This window comes from Balaenoptera ricei, chromosome 11, assembly GCF_028023285.1.
Source record: "Balaenoptera ricei isolate mBalRic1 chromosome 11, mBalRic1.hap2, whole genome shotgun sequence".
Lineage (NCBI taxonomy): Eukaryota > Metazoa > Chordata > Mammalia > Artiodactyla > Balaenopteridae > Balaenoptera > Balaenoptera ricei.
Window position 1 is genome coordinate 7679476 of NC_082649.1, and position 20810 is coordinate 7700285.

General features: G+C 35.2%; 1 protein-coding gene across 1 annotated transcript in view; it reads right to left on the reverse strand.

Annotated features, from left to right (window-relative positions):
- Positions 1 to 20810, reverse strand: part of LOC132375389 (uncharacterized) — a 249143-nt gene that overhangs the window by 161357 nt on the left and 66976 nt on the right. The gene's annotated exons all lie outside the window — the stretch shown is intronic.

A 20810-nucleotide genomic window follows, 5' to 3' on the forward strand; every position in this document is an offset into this window, starting at 1 on the left:
GCTTACAGTATGTGGTGGAGACTGGAGCAGGCTCTCTGTGGTTCCAAAGCTCAATTCTTAACCTGGGTAACTGGTCCTTCGTACCGTCAGATTGCCTTCCTGGAGAGTACATGCACAGAATGACATTTTTTCAATCACTTGACCCCATATATTTTATTTTCTGTTACTAGCTCATGAAAACAATTAAGGTTTAGATCAATGGATCTATATGGTCCTTTGGAAATAAGTAGAAAGGGCTAAACAGCAAAACTTTATTAAATCTTACAAAATTTCCCTCTGCACCAACCATTTTTCAAAAAAGATCAAACAGAGCGAATGTGGTTTGCAAAGAGAATGTACTCCCTCATAAAGCCAGCTATTTTCAAATCTTCTCAGGTACTTGAGAAGCATCAATTATTTATTAACAGTGAACTAATTAAATTTTCTCTCTTCATTAAAGGAGATTTTATCACAAACTTTATTATGTAACAATTATTTCATGCAGCTTTAGTCATATTTCATCATTTATATAAAAATAATTCTTCTTTTGTATAAAATTTACTTTGGAATATTTCACAACGCAGACTTTCCACCATATCCTATTAGTCTGAATAAGTGATGGTTTGCTATAACTGGGGATTACACGGGGAACAATTTGACAAAAATTATCAGTTTGATAAATGAAAAATTGAGATAGCAATGTTTTACTTATTTGCATAACAATCCAAACAAAATTCAAAAAGTCTCTAACTAGCTATCACTAAATAATTTAAGTATTGATTTTCCAGAATTATCTCTTTAGATATCCCTACCCCAGACAACCTTTTCTAACAGAAGTATGAAAAAAAAAAAATGATTCAAGAAGGGCAAGATTTTTCTAGATCTTTGTTTCTTCAAAAAAACAAAACAGGATAGTCACTCCATATGCTGCTGGATTTTCCATAAATATGTAGACATCCTTGAAAACTATTTCTGGTTCCTTAATTCTTTTTTTTGATGAGTAATAAAAGTCACCAAAGAACCAGTTTGATTCTGCAAACTGGGTAGATGCCTATTTTTCATTTTATCTACTACTGAATTCTGTACTTGGATGTTAATATTCAAGCCATGGTCTTGCCTGTGATAGTGGCTAGTGTAAGGAAGAGGGGAGAAATGAAAGACATAATTAAATTTTAGCCAATATTTATTGAGTGTGTATAACATGCTTGACACTAATCTAAGACTTTATAAGTAAGAATCCACTGAATCCTCACATTAACTATTTCAAGTAGATACTACTATTATGCCCACTTTACAAGTGAGAAAATTCAATAACAGCAAGGTTAGATCAAGCCTAGAGAACTGGCCTCTAGAACATATGCTCCCAATCCCTACACTAATGAATTCTGAGATTTATAGTGTGTGATTATATTTTAGATGATTTGAATTAACTCTATTTATTCAAAAAAGTGGTTAGTAGGCAAACATACCATATGGGAAATCATTGCCACACTGCAATTACATATTTAGAAATAACAACAATCTAAGTCTATATGGAAAATCATCTCTACACTGGAATTCTATATATCAAATTTAGAAAACCTCAGTCAATATCAAACAATAATATTAAAATTGCCTTTAAATTCAATGTCAAGTCTTCAAATTTCTTCTAAAAACTAAAAATTTTCCTGAGCCATACCAACAAGCAATATAAGCAAATATATTTAAGTAAAATCTTGCATGAAAATGTATGACATTCTACATTTCTATGTAGAAATGCTTTATCTAGTGATTTGACTATTTTAATTTTCAGTTTAAGTACACAGGTACCAGCAACTTTGACACTTGTCAATCTTAAACATATACAACAAGAATATGCATCCATGATATAACTAATAATTCTACTAGGATGATTGAAAATGTAAATATGTCACTGAAAAAAAAACCCAAGGTTTAAAATTATTGGTAAAACTAGAATTATTCTTAGAAGGGCAAAACCTTATTAAAACAATTCACTTTAAATATATCATCTATATTACATGATTAACAGCATTCATAAAGTGACTTAGATTGAAGAATTACCCTGATAAGCATCAAGGTGAATAATATGCAATAATGTCTTGAAAACACTTAAATAGTTTTATCTCACCACATGAAATCCATAAGAATGTTCAGGTACTTTAAACTCTATATTATTTTTCTCAAATACCAGAGTGAGAAGTGAAGACACACTATGGTCAATGAAGAATCCCCCCAAATTCCTTCTCCATATATAGATCATCCCTGAGGGGCTTAACACACTGTGATGTCAAATTCCTTCAACGTATTAGCAACACAGTTATTTTGGGTTTTTTTGACTTTCTCTGCAATTTTAAAAGACAGAAAACATCAAAAACTCTAAGATGAAATAAAATGTAAAAAATCTGTAGTCCCCAATGCTAGAAATGAAGATCATGTTCAAGTTTTCATCATGAACAATGAAAGTTATCTTTAATTTGCTGTTTCATTCTCCACTCCCTTTTACTCAGAGTGCTTGGGAATCACATTAGGACCTTATAAGAATGGGTTTTCTATTAATATGTAGTGGAAGGTAGAAAAAAAGACACGGGTTGAGGAAGTATGCAATATGATTCTAAGAAACATAATATGAATATAAAACAAGTATTTGGGATGAGCCGGAGTAGAGAAGGTATAAGACCTAAGGAATCATGAGTACACCACTTTATAAATTCATGAAAGATTCCATAAGTGACAAATTCCTTGAATTCATTTAATTTTAAACAATTTTTAATGACTGCTTTATTGAGATACACCTAAGAGCTGAGAGGAAAAAATATGTTTCTGATGTTAAATACAAAATCGTGCTTTGTGCCTCTCAACTAGAGGAAAGTAGCTACCATTGACCTAATACCATTAAAATTGTTTCTACAGGTTTCTTGCCGTTTTTTTGTAGACACTGTATTTTAGAGTAACAAAACACCACAGTTGGTCAAGGGAAGCTGTATCTTATGGAAGAATGACACCTAATAGATTTAGATTAAATGGTATAATAAAGCCATAATTTTGCAATCCTTAATAAAATTATTGCTACAGGCAATGATTACCAATTGACATAATAACCTTAAAAAGTGAATGGTTGGGAGTTCCCTGGTGGCCTAGTAGTTAGGATTCTGGGCTTTCCTTACCATGGCCTGGGTTCAGTCCCTGGTCGGGGAACTGAGATCCCGCAAGCTGCACGGCATGGCAAACAAATAAATAAATAAATAGTGAATGGTTGATGAGGAAGTGGATATTGTTTGATACCAAAAGTAATATGACACAGATTAATTTTTTTTGTCTCAAGGGGGAAGCAATAGATGAATCAAGCTACCATCACCCTAATCTAATGATCAATTTTAGCATCGTAAATGGCAACAGATATTGTTCATATCTTGATGTAACAAAGTATGGAACACACAGTACTGTCTCTGATGTATTCCAACCAAAGATATTTATCTTGAATCTAATCATCCTTTTTAGGTCAATTTTCATATTATTGGAGGTACAGGGAATAAGAGAACAGGTTAACGTCACCAGGAGGAGACAATGGGACAAATTTGTCTACAGAATGTCTATGGTGCACCTGACCCAGTCAATGTCAGGTTTTGACTTACAGAAAACCAGACGCAATGTACGGTCCTGATTGGGTCCTGGTTTAGACAAACACGTAGTAAAGGACATTTGGGAACAGCAGGTGAAATTTAAGTATAGACTGAATATTAGATAAAATTAAGGAACTTCTATAAACTTTATTAGCTATGTTGTTGATTTTGGCTATGTTCTTATTTTTTAATGGCATAATGAAGGTTAAATTTTTCTAACCAACACTGCATGCCTCTTACAAAACTAACACAGTCATTCATGAACTCCCCCTCTTCTGAGGTGTGTCCACTGAGATGTCCAGTCATTTCTTATAATGAAGCTGCCAACAGAAAATGGCCTTTGGTAAGGGACTGGTACCCACAGTGCCCTGCTTCACTGGGTACTGGTAGAACTAGTCAGGGGAATTGGAACCATGAGAAGAAGTTTACATATTTTACTTCTGACTTAATCTTTTAAAATATTAAAAAATGAGTTTGAGGTTGTCAGAGTGGAATGTTGGGTCAAGGAGTCCCAAACAACATAACTTCATGATTATTACCCTAAATTCAGCATCTTTAAGCATAATTCCTTAAAGGCATAATTCCTGTTTTTTCTATTTCTCTAAAATAGTCCTGCTTCATTAGTTCTCTTTATTGAGCTGATCCAAGAGAGGACAAATATAGCTGGAAAACCTGTTAGCCCAGTTAAGAACATGTTTTTAAAATACAAATTTCAAGAGGGAAGGATTAGACACCAGAGTCTCCTATGCACGCTCTCTGTTTGAACCTTCTTCATAGATATTCTCTACCTGTGAAAGAAAAAGTTAAACAGAAGTAAAATAATTATCATAGTGATCAGTGTAATTCTTTAAAAGCTGTTCATCATCTTAGCAAATTTGTTATATCTGTGAAGCCTTACTGAACAGTAAAATAGGATGGAGTCATAGCTAATAATTTTTTTTATCCTAAACTAAAAAATATATATATATCAGATTCAGTGCCTCAGGTTCTTTTCAGAAAACCTGAAAGCTTGTAATACATCTTTTACATTATATATATACATATATATTAAAGTTGGAAAGGATTTTAAATATGAATTATTCACTTCATTGTGTAAATTTTCTTCTTTCATAGTCACAAAATCTCAAAGTTGATGATGTGAATTTTAGCCCACACAAATTACCTTAGGGATATTGGAGCTAAGAAGATGTAGCAGCAAGAGGAAACAAAATACATTTTAGATATCAAAAAGCCATTTACTAGGTGGTTTTTCACTACCAAAAAATATATTTTCTGAAATGAAGCTACTCAATAAAAAGGAGAAACGAGTGTTTTGGGAAGCTTGTTTTAATATTTATAAATTTATAATTTTCTCTGCTAGAATTATATTTGTGGGGATTTTCAAGCATATGGGTTCTTTTTTAAAAATTTTATTAATTTAATTTTATTTATTTTATTTTTGGCTGCGTTGGGTCTTCGTTGCTGCACGCGGGCTTTCTCTAGTTGTGGTGAGCGGGGGTTACTCTTTGTTGCGGTTAGTGGGCTTCTCCTTGCGGTGGCTTCTCTTGTTGCGGAGCACGGGCTCTAGGCGCATGGGCTTCAGTAGCTATGGCATGTGGGCTCAGTAGTTGTGGCTCGCAGGCTCTAGAGCATAGGCTTAGTAGTTGTGGCTCACGGGCGCAGTTGCTCCACGGCATGTGGGAACTACCCAGACCAGGGCTCGAACCCGTGTCCCCTGCATTGGCAGGCAGATTCCCAACCACCGAGCCACCAGGGAAGCCCCAAACATATGGGTTCTTTTTTTGACACTATATCTGTCTCTCCCTTTGCATTGAGGTCATTCATCTTAAGGCTTCCTTAATATTGTATACTACTTTCATTAACAATTCTTTCAGGAAGGAGCTTGATATTCACTGAGGATGAGCGGGCTGGTAGTTCAACTTGGATGGCATGCTTACTGAGGGTTTTATCATAGAAAAGGAGAATCATTGGGAAGCTTCAAGTATGGAGAGATTTTAAGTGAAATAATAGAACTAAAACATGTAGCAAGATGAACAGAGGAGTGAAAACAGATTATTTGAAATCATAGATGGAGATGATTTCTAAATTATATTATAGAACCAGGTAAAATCTTAAAAGGACCCTCTGGCATCTACACCAAATAAATGAGAATCACTTTTAACAATGGTGACATATTTTATACATACATACACACAAACACACATGTATGTTCTGGTCTTTCAGTGTCTTCATTTCACACAAAATGACTTTTACATTTTAGGTTCTTGGTAAATGTTTCTTCTGTAATGTTAGCATATATTCCTGAGTCCCTATTACATAGACAATACAAGAAAAAACCCTTGTCCGTAAGAAAATTGTGACTAAGTGTGCAACAAAATACATTTAATCTGCAGCATAGGATTAAGTGATGAATGAGTAAAAAGAAGTCAACAGATAAAATGGGGAATTCCTGACTGGAATTGTTATTATATGGATAATGAGTACTGGATTGTTATTATATGATTTAATAGCTAATATTTTTATTATTTTAATGCCATTTATTGGATCGGGCTCTTTAATTACACACAATAGTTGTGGCAACATTATTTGATAAGAATTATTATCCCCATTTTACTGAAAATTGGTAACCTGAGAGCTTAATTGAGTTGTCTGAGACCACATGTCATAAGATTTAGAGTCTATTTGAATCCATTATTCTCTGACTGTGAAACACAAGTTCATCACTACGCCATGATATTTCTCTCAAAAAATAATTACCTGAGCAGGAAACACCTACAAAAAGCTATTTAAGGTTTTTGACTGAGGAAATGAAATGCTCATCGTTACACCTTAAACACTAATTCTGGAATGGATTGGCGCAAAGACAGAACAGAGGCAGGGAGAGCTGCTAAGATTTTGTTAAAGTAGTTCATGCTTGATACCTGTTACCTGGTAGGCATTCAACTCCCTTAGAAAGACACATTTTGTTAACATTTGCACTGTTAATATTTACACTGTTCAGCAATAAAACATTTTTACATTTAAAAGCACTGTAGTTATGCTGCAATTTACTTTCCTTGAATCACCTTGCGGGGGGTGGGGGGGGACTGAAAAGATCAGATATTTACATATCTCTCTTTTGGTTAAGATTTTTAGAAAAACAGTATCTTCTGAGGTTATTTCAGGGGGATTCCAAACTGCCTATGCATGTGCTTCAGATCGCAATCCACACCCTTCCTCGGCCACCCGCCCCACCCTTTCTCATTCTTAAAATTCTTGCTTCTGCATTTCTAATTCCCATCAGCCATCACCCAGTCCTTCAACAATTATATATTAATGACAAAAATGACAATAATCCAAATCACTCAAAATGTTTATAGGTAGCGATGATCATTACACATGCTAAAAGAAGTAAAATGGCATTTTCAGGGAGAAAGAAGAAAGTGAAGGCCGGGAATAGGAACGTGGCCCACAGGAAAGCTGAAAAGCTACTTTAATGACAAAGTGGAAATACATATCTTCAGTCCTTAGAGAAAACTGGAAGATGAGTATTATCGTTCCTGGACGGTGAGTGTACGGAGCCCTTGTGCCAGGGAAACTGAAGCCATCCCCACCGCCAGGCTGGACACGTGATCCAGGATGCAGCCCATTAGCATGATCTCAGGTTGTAGCCCAGTGAGGAGCTCACGGATTGAACACGTGACCTATGAAATCCAATCAGATTGGAGTACAGGACATTTGAAACTTAAGAAAAAGCATCACATATGGATTTTAGCAACCTAAAATCATTCATTTATGTAACCATTCGTTTACAATTTCAGTGCCTGTCCACTGTTTGACAATGTACTAAGTGCTAAATAACATTGGAATATGACCTGGAAGAGAATAGATTAAAACGGACGCTGGGGAGACTTAACCAAAGGTCCCAGATGGCTCTAATATCGTGATTTCTCTTGACTTAACTGCAGTGGGGCAATTATTAGAGGATGCATTCTTCTACAAGAAAATAAATCCATGCTCTACGCAGTCATATGCCTCAGTTCTGCAGCTCTGGCCTTATTTTATTTCTCCTTTTTTTTTTTTACCTTCACAGCAGATTCCATATGCCTGATTTTAAGTTTCCACCATTTATTTCATTTTTAAAAAAATCTTCCAAAATTTGCTACATATTTTGGAAACCAAAGAATATTTGACAAACTACCTTTAGTTTATCTTTAATTAATATAAAGTATATAGATACATATTAATTGATTAATAATTAATTAATAATGTATATTAGTATATAAATAATACAAACTCCTTAATATATCTCTCCAGACCACTAGATGAAGTTTTCTCCCAATGGGTGTACTTGTGAATGACTACTCATTAACTTTCAGCATGATGTTCTGTTTTCCCGTAAAGCTGCACATTTCCTTAAACTTTGCATACCTGGTTGTGTGTATTTGAATAATTTAAACCAAAGGCATTAAAACAAAATTAACATGCAAAATGCACTGCAATGCATTCCTTTGGTTCCAATCCATTACGTAATCATCTCGGATCTAGGACCATAGAATCACAGAAAAGGGAATGTCCACATTTGTATTTTTCCAAAAATAATTAATTCAACTTCACTGATCATCCTCTTGGGACACTGGGTGCATTAACATTTTAAACAATAATTCAAATCTCCCACGTCATTCATCTTTGTCTGTCGAACTGTCAGAAGTTTCACTTGGTAGAAACTGGAGTTTGTCAGATGTTCTACTATTCTGCTTTATCTCAATATGACTTTGTCTCTTCTCTTAAATTTCTCTAGCAACTAGCTGAGATTAGTTCTATTGCTTCATAGTATGGGCACGGCTAGGTCAATTAGGTTCAAATTCCAGTCTGCTCTTATTAGTTGTGTGACCTTAGGCAACTACTTAAGATCTCTGAGTCTTAGTTTCCTCATCTGTAAAGTGCAAGTGATAATATTTATCTATTTTATAATGTGAGCAATAAATCAATTAAGATATATAAAGTACTTGGAATACATCATGACAGTTAGTAAATAGTAAAATATCCATGTCTAATTTAATTATTCATCATTACAATTATTATGTTACACCATGGTGATATTGGACTCTGTAAATATATATTTGCATATAAATATATATACATACATAAATATATATATATGTATCAGCCTTTTTTGTTACTCTATCATTTGTTTTCCTTGTTTTCATCTGGTAAGATGAGTCCAGGGATATGAATGAATGAATGAATGAATGAAGCATTTCCCACCCACCACAATGCTGGCTGATCATCTTTCATGCTTGTCCATTTGTCCCTTCTGGGCTACTCCTGGCTAAGGAAGTAGTCAGGAGCTGTTCAGCATTTGGCAGGGTCGTCTACGTGAAAAATGACAAACTGCTGAGGAAACAGATCTAAATGGGGACATCCTAGGAATCTAGCAGCCTTAGATAAAGAAAAAGGAGAAATTGTCTGGTTCTACAAAATTCATATTCACCAAAGTACCAGCTCTTTTCAGAAATCTTTGTCAAGGTCACAACCATTCATCCAGAATCCTTGGGGTATTTTACTTCCCAGAACTAACTTCCCAGAACTAATCATATGCTTATGATGACCAGGGCACTCTATGAAGGGTTTACCTGAATTATCCCTCTTATTTTCTGTTTTCATATAAACCTCACATCAATCTTTGATATGGGGACTATTATTATTCCCATTTCACAGACTGAAACGGAAAACTGAGTCATAGAGACGTCAACTTGCTCAAGGTCACACAGTAGGAAATGGTATCACTGAGATTCAAGCTCCAGTCTCTCTGTCCTCAAAGCCTGTGCTCTCACCTACATGTCACACCCCTGACTTACTGTTCTATGTCATACAACCAAACGTCATTTATAAGAACTCCACCTAACGTACAATTAGGTGAATCCAGAAGTTAAACTTTAAAAATGAAACTAACACAATGATAATAACTGACTTTTATGTAGCACTTTATATTATTCAAAAAACACTTTCAGATACTTTTTCACGTTTCTCTTTCTCAACATTATGAAGTAAGAAGGCGAGGGTCATTCCCACTGTTTTACAGATAACACTGAGCTACAGCGCATCGTCAAACAATGGGCAGTGCTTCAGACCACACAAGTGGAACATGGCATAGCAGGATTCCCAGTCAAGTACGTTCTTTTGTAACTTGGTAAATTTTTTTTCTTATGCTTTTATCACATGGCACAGAGCCCATTTGTCTGGCTTACAGTTTTGAAAACAATAGGTTAAACGTCTTCGCCTGTTTTACCTAAAGATATTATGACTGATTCCCACAGGCTTTCCTATTGTTCTGGTTAATTCACATCTTTTTTCAATCTAGAAACACTAGGACAGCCTCACAGAGACCAGCCACTCCCTCCCAGGAACCAAGCCTGGGATGCCTCAGTTATCGCTGCCTCAGGTGGTACACTAAGGATGGATAAAGACAGGACAACAGCATTATCCAAGGAAACAGACCACGCAAGAACTAACGTTCACAATTCATCTGTATAGGTGTGTTGTAAAAAAATTAACTCATTACTAAAGTCACAAGGCTCATAATTCACGTGCCTGATTACTCTATTGGTTTCATAAATGCACCAAGACATAAAGTAAAGCAACATTTAAAGAGTAAGAAAAGTGCCCGTCCCATCGAGTCAGCGGCTACTGTGTTACTGCTGACACGTCCTTGATTTTTCTCTCTGCTCTGTAATTCCCTGCACTTTCCTTTACCTACACTGCCTCTAGGTGTTGATCTGACCTCGACTGTCCAAAGCCTTCTGGCAAGCTTTAAAATCAGCTAAACTTCCCCCTGTTGTCTGAACTATGAGATTTCCTCATAGTTGTTTACATTCAACCCTTAGTGTATAGCTAGTCGACCTCAACAACAACGTCTCCAGCTATTTTTCTCCAATACTTTCTTTATTCATTACCTCTTTGACAATGGAAGTGGAAAATAAAAATAGAAAAATTATGTTCCAAACATCATCTGCCCCCCCATCCCTGCCTTCCTAAATGTGCTTCCAATCTTAAATGATTTCCTCCCAGTCAAGGAAAAGTAACTGTGATAAATAATAAGTAATCCAACCCCACAGGCTTTCCTACGTCACTACCAGTTCGTAGTTTACTATGTTACAACCTGGTTTGAACTCACGCTCTTTTCTTTGTACTTTTTTGAGCTTTTATTGTATACCAGACAATTTCCTAGATGTTGAGGTACTCAGTAGAAAAAGGTAAAGTTCCCCATTTAGGAGCATATCATTTATGAAATTCTTATCTGGAAGCCAACAGATAATTAAGTGCTTGAGTGGAGATTTCTCCAAACTCGGTTAGAACTAAAGGACCACCTGGCTTTCTCTGGGAGACGTCAATAGGTAAATATTTCAGAAAAAGGGGACAACATGTCAAGGGCAAGGAGGCTTATTTCTGCAACCATGAAAGATTTGATCATTGCTAGGGTATGAAAGGTGAAGGGCAGAAAAATATGAGGTCAAGTTGGAAAAATTGACAAGGGTGAGAGAACAGAAGGTCAATATATAGTTCATTGAATATATTTCAATGTAATTTTGTTTGACCTTTCTTTCATGCTTTCAAAACTATTCAGTGTCTCTTCTGTGCTAGGCATTATAGATAATGGGGAAGCAGTTACAGATTTCAAACAGGAAGCAATCAGATCAGATTGTCATGGCAGCAGGACTGATGACACCACAGAGAGACGGGTGAAGCAGGTATAGTGCAGTGCAAGGTGGCAGGGCTGTCACCTTAGGGATGTGGCCATGGGGCTGGAGAGGAGGAGCGAGATTACAGAAATGCATGGGAGGTGAATGAATAGGACTGGATGGCTGATGTGACTAAGGACAAGCCAGGAATTGAGAGTGACTTCCAGGTTTCTAGTTTGGATAACCACATAGAAAATGGAGTGATTTTCAATGAGATAAAGAATTCAAGAAGAGGAGGTTGGAGGTGGGAACGGGGGCGGGGGGTGGGGAAAGCAGGGGAAACCAGTGATGGTGCCGTGAAGGCAGTTTCGTACACAGCTCTGGAGAGCAGGACAGCGACCTGGGTTGGAGATAAAAACTTGAGTCTTCAGATGAAAGTTGAAGCTGTTGTACTGGGTGAGATGCCCTGTGGTAAATGCATGGAGCAAAAAAAGAATCTGGGTTAGAAAGAGTTTGAGGAAAAACAGCATTTTAAAGATAGACGGTTTGCTGTACAGCAGAAACTAACACAGTACTGTAAAGCAACTGTACTCCAATAAAAAAGTTTAAAAAAATAAAGATAGACTGAATAAGAGGGCCTAGAGATGTAAGAGAGGCCGTAAGAGCAAGTAATCAGGGAGTTTCAGTAAAGTAGAATGTTTCTGATGTTTTGAATGCAATAGCTCAAATAAAATATGAATTTAAAAGTGATTGACTTGGTAACTGTAGGTCATAGAAAGAGAAACTATCCCAGTAGCCATACTGGAAACTAAACATTAGAGGACTGAGAAAAGACTAATAGGAGAAAGAAATGGAGAAAGCAAGGGGATATTATTCTTTCTAGTTTAGGGGATGAGGAGGGTAAATATTTATGGCCATCAGAAAAAAAAAAGGATAAATGGTCAAGGAAGAGTGTTTGTTTGTCCGTTTTTAAACTGAGGGTGATTTGAAATAATAGTTTGGTAAAGAGGAAAAAAATTTAAATGAGAATTTGAAGATTCAGGCAAGAGAGACTTTTGCTTCTACTTAAGTCAAAAAAGTCTCAAGAGAATGTCCCTCCCAAATAAAACAAAGTTGGATAATCTGCACAATCACAGTTTTTTATAGCCTATTTCAGAGCTAAAGTCAAAAGAAAGCATAATCCAATAAAATCCAGAAAATTATTATTCACTCCTGGGAGAGACCTTTATAATGTTTTACCATTTATATGTTTAAAGATATATGTCTTTCAATTTCTTTAAATGTCTATTGACTAGTTGAAGTAAAATGATAATAATAACAATGTACTGGAGGTCATAGTATATTTATAGAAGTAAAATATACAACACCAAGTGCACAAAGCATGGGATTTCACAGTTAGAAATATACTATTGTAAAATTCTTAAATTTTTTTGTGAAGTAGCAAAATATTTTTGAAGGCAGACTATGATAAGTAAGACTAAGATACCTATTGTAATCTCTAGAACACCATTAAAGAAAAAAATCTCCAGGAGGCATGATAAAAACATCAATAGAATAGATAAAATGGATACAAAAAAAGAAAAATCCGCCTACTTGATTCAGCACAAAACAAACCCCTCAAGAAAGCAAGAGAAATAGAGCAACAAAGAGCAAACAAGACAAATCAAATAACAAGATAATATATTTAAACCCATGCATATTAGTGATTTTAACAGATGTAAATGGTCTAAATATCCTTATACAAAGGAAGAGATTGTCAGACTAAATAAAAAAACTAAGACCAAACTATTCAGCCTGGCCAAAAGGTTCGTTCGGGTTTTTCCATAAGACGTTAAGGGAAAAACCTGAACGAACCTTTTGGCCAACCCAATGTATGTCATTAACAAGAAACATACCTTTCACATAAAATTTTGAAAGTAAAGGAATGAAAAAATAAAAACCATGCAACACTAAGCATGGGTAGTCAGATGTGACTATATTAACATCAGACAAACTAGACCTCAAGATACAGAGTATGGCCAAAGATAAAGAGGGGCATTTCATAACGATTAAAGGGAAAAACAACGATCTTAAAGGTGTATGTGTGTAATAATAAAGCTTCTAGACACATGAAAGAACAATTGGCAGAACTAAAAGGAAAAAGAGACAAATTCACAGTCATACTTGGGGAGTTTGATAATTCATAGAAAAAGACCCAAAAAATCAGTAAAAATGTAAAAAATGTTAACAGTACTATCGAATGATTTGACCTATTTGACATTTATAGAACACTACACCCAACAAGAGCATAATGTACAGTCTTCTCAAGGGTACATGGAACATTCAATAAGATAGACCATATTCTGAGCCTTAAAACAAGTTGCAATCAATGTCAAAGGATTAACATAACGCAGAGTATTTTCTCTGATCACAACTGCATTAAATTAGAAATCGACAACAGTAAGATATCTAGAACTCCCCAAATATTTGGAAATTAAACAACATGTTTCCAGAGAACCCACAGGTCAAAGACAAATTGAAAAATATGTTGAACTAAATGATAAAGCATAACATGCCAAATTAGTGGAATACAGCAAAAAAGTACAGAGAAGAAAATTTAGAGCACTTAAAGTCTACATTGTAGGGAAGACATAAAAATCAATATATGCTTTCACCTTAAAACTGAAAAAAATAAAAAAGCAAATTAACTCCAAAGTAAGCAAATTCAGGTGTACTCAAGAGTCTGACTCCTTTTATGATGTTTGACAGCTGACAGCTTTCAAGCCCCACCTCCCTGTGCTCCCCTTCTACTCTACAGCACAATTTGCAGGAGCATCATCTAGGGAACTTATTCAAAATGTAGGTTCCTAGTCACCCTCTAAACCCAACAAATCAGAGCGCCCACCTTATCATGCACCCCAGTTGGTTTTAATGCTCACAAAATTTAGAAATACTGATGTAAAATATAATTAACCCACAAAAAAGAGAATCTTCACCATATCATGAATTGGGGATTATCTGCTATCTCTTTTATAACTATTATATTTAAATATAAGGTAGCATCATTAAAGTTTTTGGAACTAAAAGAACCTTAAAATGATGAAATACAGCCCTCTAATTATGCAACTATGAAAACCAAGATCCAGACTGCTTGAGTGTTTTTCCCAAGTAATAGGGAGCTAGTCTGAACTTTGGGGCCCAGAACTCAGACCTCCTACCTCCTAAGGATGGATCTTCATAGATCATTTCTCCTTTTCAAAATATAAAAGGTTGATTCTCACCTAGTACAATTAGAACATTTTATTTGTGATTTTATTCTGCCACAAATAATGGAATTGAAACCAAATAAAAGCTGAATAAACTAAAGAACTGAAAAATAAAAGTCTCTCCGTGCAATTACAGGCAGTCAAGCACTGTTGAAATCAACAGTTCATCAGAAGAGAGCTGTTGGCAGCCTAAAGCGAAGACATCAATTCTTTTCTCTTTTTGAACTTCTAAAAAGGTAACTCTTTGTATTGCTATTCCAAACTGTTACGTAATAGGGTACATGCAGGGCTTTAACCCATGGGCTGCCACATTTTTATTTTCATTTTTGGTCTTTCCACCAAAGAAATGTGTGGGAGATGTCTATTAGAGTCATTTGCTCTGCCTGGGGGCTAATTACTCTATTTGATTCATTTTTGAAAATATTATGTTACATCCAAAGGCAAAAAATTGATGGAGTCTTGTTTCAGGTTTGCTTATGTAATTTCGCACAGATTAAATTAGTTAATCAGAAATTATGCTGGCTAAAATAGATCTGTTGGCTTCTAAATCTACAGTGGAAAATTGCTTTTTTAAAAATAATTTAAATGGTCTGCTATTTAAATATATTTTAGTCAGTTCTCTCAAATGTGAGACTTGAGTTGTAATGAGCCAAAAGGAAAGCCATGAGGAATGAAAGAAGCCACAGATACAAGAATTGAAAAGAGTATGCCCATGTGACCTCGTACAGCAAAATGCTACGGCATCTGCCTCAAAGAATGGAATAAAAGAAACTCTGAGGAGTCAAGGAAAGGGTACAGGGGCATCTGAGAATTCTGGGTGAAACATGAGAAAAGAAAAACAAGCTTTCAGCTTCGATTTCCTCACCTAAAGCATGGGGATCATCACACCTATCTCCCACGGTTATGTGCAAGAAGAAAAAGAGGTAACAAAAATTCCTGTCCCAATGCCTGGTACTCAATAAATTTAAGTTCAATATATTAAAATTCTATCTACTGTCTATTTATCATCTATCTATCTATCTATCCATCCATCTATGTATCAGTCATATATGACCACATTAGTGGGAAATTATTATGGTCACTAGAGTTTGGGAAGCTGAGATTACCACGCTACTGTTGACTTATGGCTAGAAATAGCTGAGAGTTACATGACTGAGCGTGTGGGTACCATGAAAAAGTTGTTCACTACATCATTTTCTTTATTTTCAGAAACCGGGAATAGAGCAGTTAGACCACTGGTTCTCAATTCTTGATGCATATTTGAGCTTCTTAAAATACCCACTCCCCTACCACTATCCAGAAATTCTAACTTAATTAATCCCCGTGTGATTCTAATGTTCTGCCAGAGTCGAGGACTGGTGACTTAAATTGTCTCAACAGAATTCAAAAATAAATTAATGTGTGGTAATTGCATAAAAGTATTTATTTTTGCTTTTAATTTTGAATAATGTCAAAATATATAAAAGAGTAGAGAGAATTATATAACGAAACCACTACATACCCATTATCTAGATTTAATAATGATTAAATTTTGCCATATTTGCTCCATTATATATATATATATATATATATATATACAAAGTCTGAAATTTTTAAAGCAAATTAAAGACATTTGACATTTCACCATTAAATATTGCAGTATCCATCTCTTAAAAGAGAGCATTTTTTTCATAACCATAATGTCATTATGACACATTACAAAATTAGCACTTTTTTAAAAAAATAGACTTTATTTTTCAGAGCAGTTTTATTTTCTCAGCAAAATTGAGTAGAAAATACAGAGAGTTCTCATATACCTTTGGCCTCACACACTCACAGCCTCCCCACTATCAACATCCCCCAGCAGAGTGGCATATTTGTCAAAATCGATGAACCTACACTGACACATCATTATCACCCAAAGTACAGAGATTTCCCATATCCCAAAAGTGCAAATGTTCCCCCTCCCCTGCCACACACACTTCCCTTACCATCAGCATTTGAACCTACACTGACACAATAATTTTCCAAAGTCCATAGTTCACATTACAGTTCACTCCTGGTGTTGTACATTTTATGGGTTTAGACAAATGTATAATGACATATATCTACCATTATAGTATTAAACAGATCTGTTTAACTGCTCTAAAAATTCTCTGTACTCTGCCTATTCATACCTCCCTCCCACCTAACCATGGATCTTTTTACTATCTCCCTATTTTGCCTTGTCCAGAATGTCATATAGTTGGAATTACTATGAAGGCTTTACAATTGGCTTCTTTCACTTAGTAATATTCATTTAAGGTTCCTCCATGTCTTTTCATGACTTAGCAGCTCATTTTTTAGTGCTAAATAATATTCCATCGTTTGGATGAACCACAAGTTATTTATCCATTCACCAACTGAATGACATCTTGATTGCTTCCAAGTTTTGGCAATTATAAATAAAGTTGCTATAAACATCCCACGTGTAGATTTTTGTGTAAACCTAAGTTTTTAACTCATTTGGGTAAATATTGAGGACAGTGATTGCAGGATCATATGGTAAGAGTATTTGAGTTTTGTAAGAAACTGCCAAACTGTTTTCCAAAATGGCTGTACAATTTTGCACTCCCCACAGCAAAGAATGGCATTTGATGTCATCAGTGCTTTTTGATTTTGGCCAATCTAATAGGTATGTAGTGATATCTCATTGTTGTTTTAATTTGTATTTCCCTAGTGACATATAATGTAGAGCTTCTTTAAAAATGCCTATCATGTTGTTTATTTTCTTATTATTGAGTTTTAAGAGCTCTTTATATATTATGGACAACAGTTCTTTATCAGATATGTCTTTTACAAATATTTTCTCCTGGTGTGTTGTTTGTCTCTTCACTCTCTTGACACTGTCTTTTACAGAACAGAAGGCTTTAGTTTTATTGAAGTCTAGTTTATCAGTTATTTCTTTCCTGGGTTGTCTTTGGTGTTGTATCTAAATAGTTATTGCCATAGCTAGATTTCCTCCTGTGTTATCTTCTAGGAGTTTTATAGTTTTACATTTTACATTTAGGCTATAATCCATTTTGAGTTAATTTTTGTGATAGATGTAAGGTTTGTGTCTAGGTTTTATGTTTTTGGTTTTTTTTTTTTGGCATGTGGATGTCCAGTTGTTCCAGCACCATTTGTTGAAAAGACTATTTTTTCTCCATTGAATTTCCTTTGCTCTTTTGTCAAAACTCAGTTGACTATATTTATGTCAGTCTATTTCTGGTCTCTCTATTATGTTCCATTCATCTAGTTGTCTATTTTTTCACCAATATCACACTGCCTTGATTACTGTAGCAACACTAATTTTTTAGTATCATCTAATACTGTGTCCATATTCACATTTCCTTGTTTATCCCAAAAACATCCTTGAGAAAAAATTTGTCTAGCCTGTGCTCTAGAGCCCGCAAGCCACAACTACTGAGCCCACGTGCCACAACTGCTGAAGCCTATGCGCCTAGAGCCCGTGCTCCGCAACAAGAGAAGCCACCGCAATGAGAAGCCCGTGCACCACAATGAAGAGTAGCCCCCACTCGCCGCAACTACAGAAAGCCTGCGTGCAGCAACGAAGACCCAACACAGCCAAAAATAAATAAAATTATTTTTTAAAAAAAGAGCTACCTCTTTGCTAAAAAAAAAAACTCAATTAAATAATTTTACCACTCCTGCGGTAATTTTTAAAAAGCAATTCAATCTGAGTGAAGGGTAATCAGGAACTCTTATACTACTTTTATAACCTCCTATCAATTAAATCTGAAACGCTGCCTCATATTTTATAGATGTTGTCTTATCTCATTTACAATTAGTATATTACAAATGTATATGGAGAATAGGAATTCATGGTCTTAGCAAGATACTTCTTTTTTTAAGTCATAACATCTCAAAAATTTCTATGAGAATTAAATGTTATTATATATGAAGTACTTAGAACAATGCCTAGCACATGGTAAGTGCTGTAGAAGTATTATCTATAATTGTAAGATAGGAAAAGATCTTAAGTTTAATGTGAATAAAAACCTCCTAGAGGGTTTGTGTTTATAGATTCTAGGACTCCTTTCCCAAAGATTATGAGACAGTAAGTCTGTGTTGGTACCCAGGAATGTGCATTCTAATAAGCATCTCAGTATCCTGAGAGAGGTTGACGGACCACATTTAAACAACCAGTGACATTGGATTTTATCTGAAAAACACCAGAGAGCCTTGGTATGTCATAAAAACAAAACAGATAGTATGAGAAAAGTAAATGTCCAGCCAAATAACAAGGAAATCAACTGACAATCTTGAAGGTCTACTATGTATACAGTGACCCTTGAACAACATGGGTTTGAACTGCTCAGGTTCACTTATACGAGGACTTTTTTTCAGTAAATACAGTACTACACCATCAGAGGTGGGTTGAATCCTAGGATGTGGAACTGGGGATTCAGAGGGCTGACTCCTGATTCCATGGATTTTCCACTCTTCAGGGGACCCATAACCCCCGTGCGATTCAAGGGTCAACTGTACTAGGAAACAGGGAATAGGAACAAAGACATAAAATACAAAATTCTCTGTGTGTGTGCAAACAAGGTAATCCCTTCCCTTCCAGACTCTGCACTCCACAGGGGTCCCACGGCACAACCCTTTGAAAATTTAAGTAATCATAACAGAGTAAAGGGGTAATGAGAAAATAATCATGTAAAAAAATAAATATTTTTTCTTCCAAGAAACCACAAAATGAGTTGTTTTTATGAGACAAGTTTTGAGGAAAATGTGATTTGCCATCTTCTGAGTGTCGTTTCTAATTGGAACTGAGCAGTTGGCTTTGGAAAAAAAAATAATATTGCAGGGTTTATGCCTTTAACCTTCATTCACATGGAAATTGCAATGAAGTAGAGTACAATATATTTCTGTAGAATAGTTTTTCCAAATCAATTGATGATAGACAGATGGATATTTAATTGACTAAATATTTATAGGTGTTGACATACATAGATATATATAAAGTTATTTTCATTTTTTTTCTATTAGTAATTAAACTGTTTTGTAAGAAACATATACTGTTTCTTCATATAGAAGAAATGCAAGCCAGAGAGGTCTCAAGGAAATGGCCCAATATTAAGTGATCTAAATAGGAAGCTGTGGCGAGGTCTCCATTACTAAATGGAAGAAATCACTCAAAACGAAAACTAAATAAAAAGGGTGTCTTTTAAAGCAATGTTGTTTCCAAGCATTGCATAAAAATTTTCAGTGATTTCACGGAAGCTATTGGTTTTTGTTGAGCACTGTTTGTCTTTGCTCTAATTAGATCTGGTTTATAGATCTTATCCCTGACTCTGTCATCAAATCACTGAATGACCTTGGGATAGTTTCTTGCAAATGCCTCAGTTTCTCTGTTTACAAAAAGAGGGTAATAATCCTTGACACCTTTATACTTCACTGATGTATTTCACAGATTAATGAGTCATGAAAGCTTTGAGGTGCTCTGATCAAAGGCACCGTATAAATACAAAGAATTGTTATTATTTACCAGTAGCTCCTTTTTATTGTACCACTAATGAGCATTGTGGTCAGCAAACTTATTACAGAAAAAAGATATAGGAGGTGAACGTTAAGAAGGCTATTTCTCTCCATATCCAGATATAATTTTTGTTACTATTTACTGGTGTTATGCAGACATATTGAAAATGAGGTTTCCCGCAGTCTAACAGTTCCTGTTGGGGAGGTCTTTGTAAATATAAACATCCTGGATTGAGAAGCTTGAGCATCCTAGCATTTTCCTTGGATTTGTGCAAATTCTACATAGAACTCACATTTCAACGAACTTGATAGATAAGACACAGCATCAAAACGTTTTCACTAAGATATTTTTTCATATACCTCCTTTTTTTCATTTTAATGATTCTCTAGCAATTTCACTAAGTCAATCTCTCTCTCTCCAGCTCTCTCTCGCTCTCTCTCACACACACACACACACACATACACACACACAAATTTCACCTCACTTTTCTTTGGAAATGAGGTAGTCTAAATTTTCACTTAGAGAAACCTAGAGTCAAATCACTTCTTTTGCTAGAAAATTTCAATGACATGAATATAAATTTATTTTCTGTTCCTTTTCAAACTATCTTCCCTTGTACCATTCTATATTCTAACAGATTAAACACTACAAATGAGCCATCTAAATAGCAAAAATGGTACCTATTCAGTACATGTTTTGAAAGACTTTATCCTTTCCAAATTGATAGATGGCACAGAATTATTATGGTACAAATCAAATTTCACATGATTGAAGAAAAGTCTCTAAATATTAGCAATAAGAT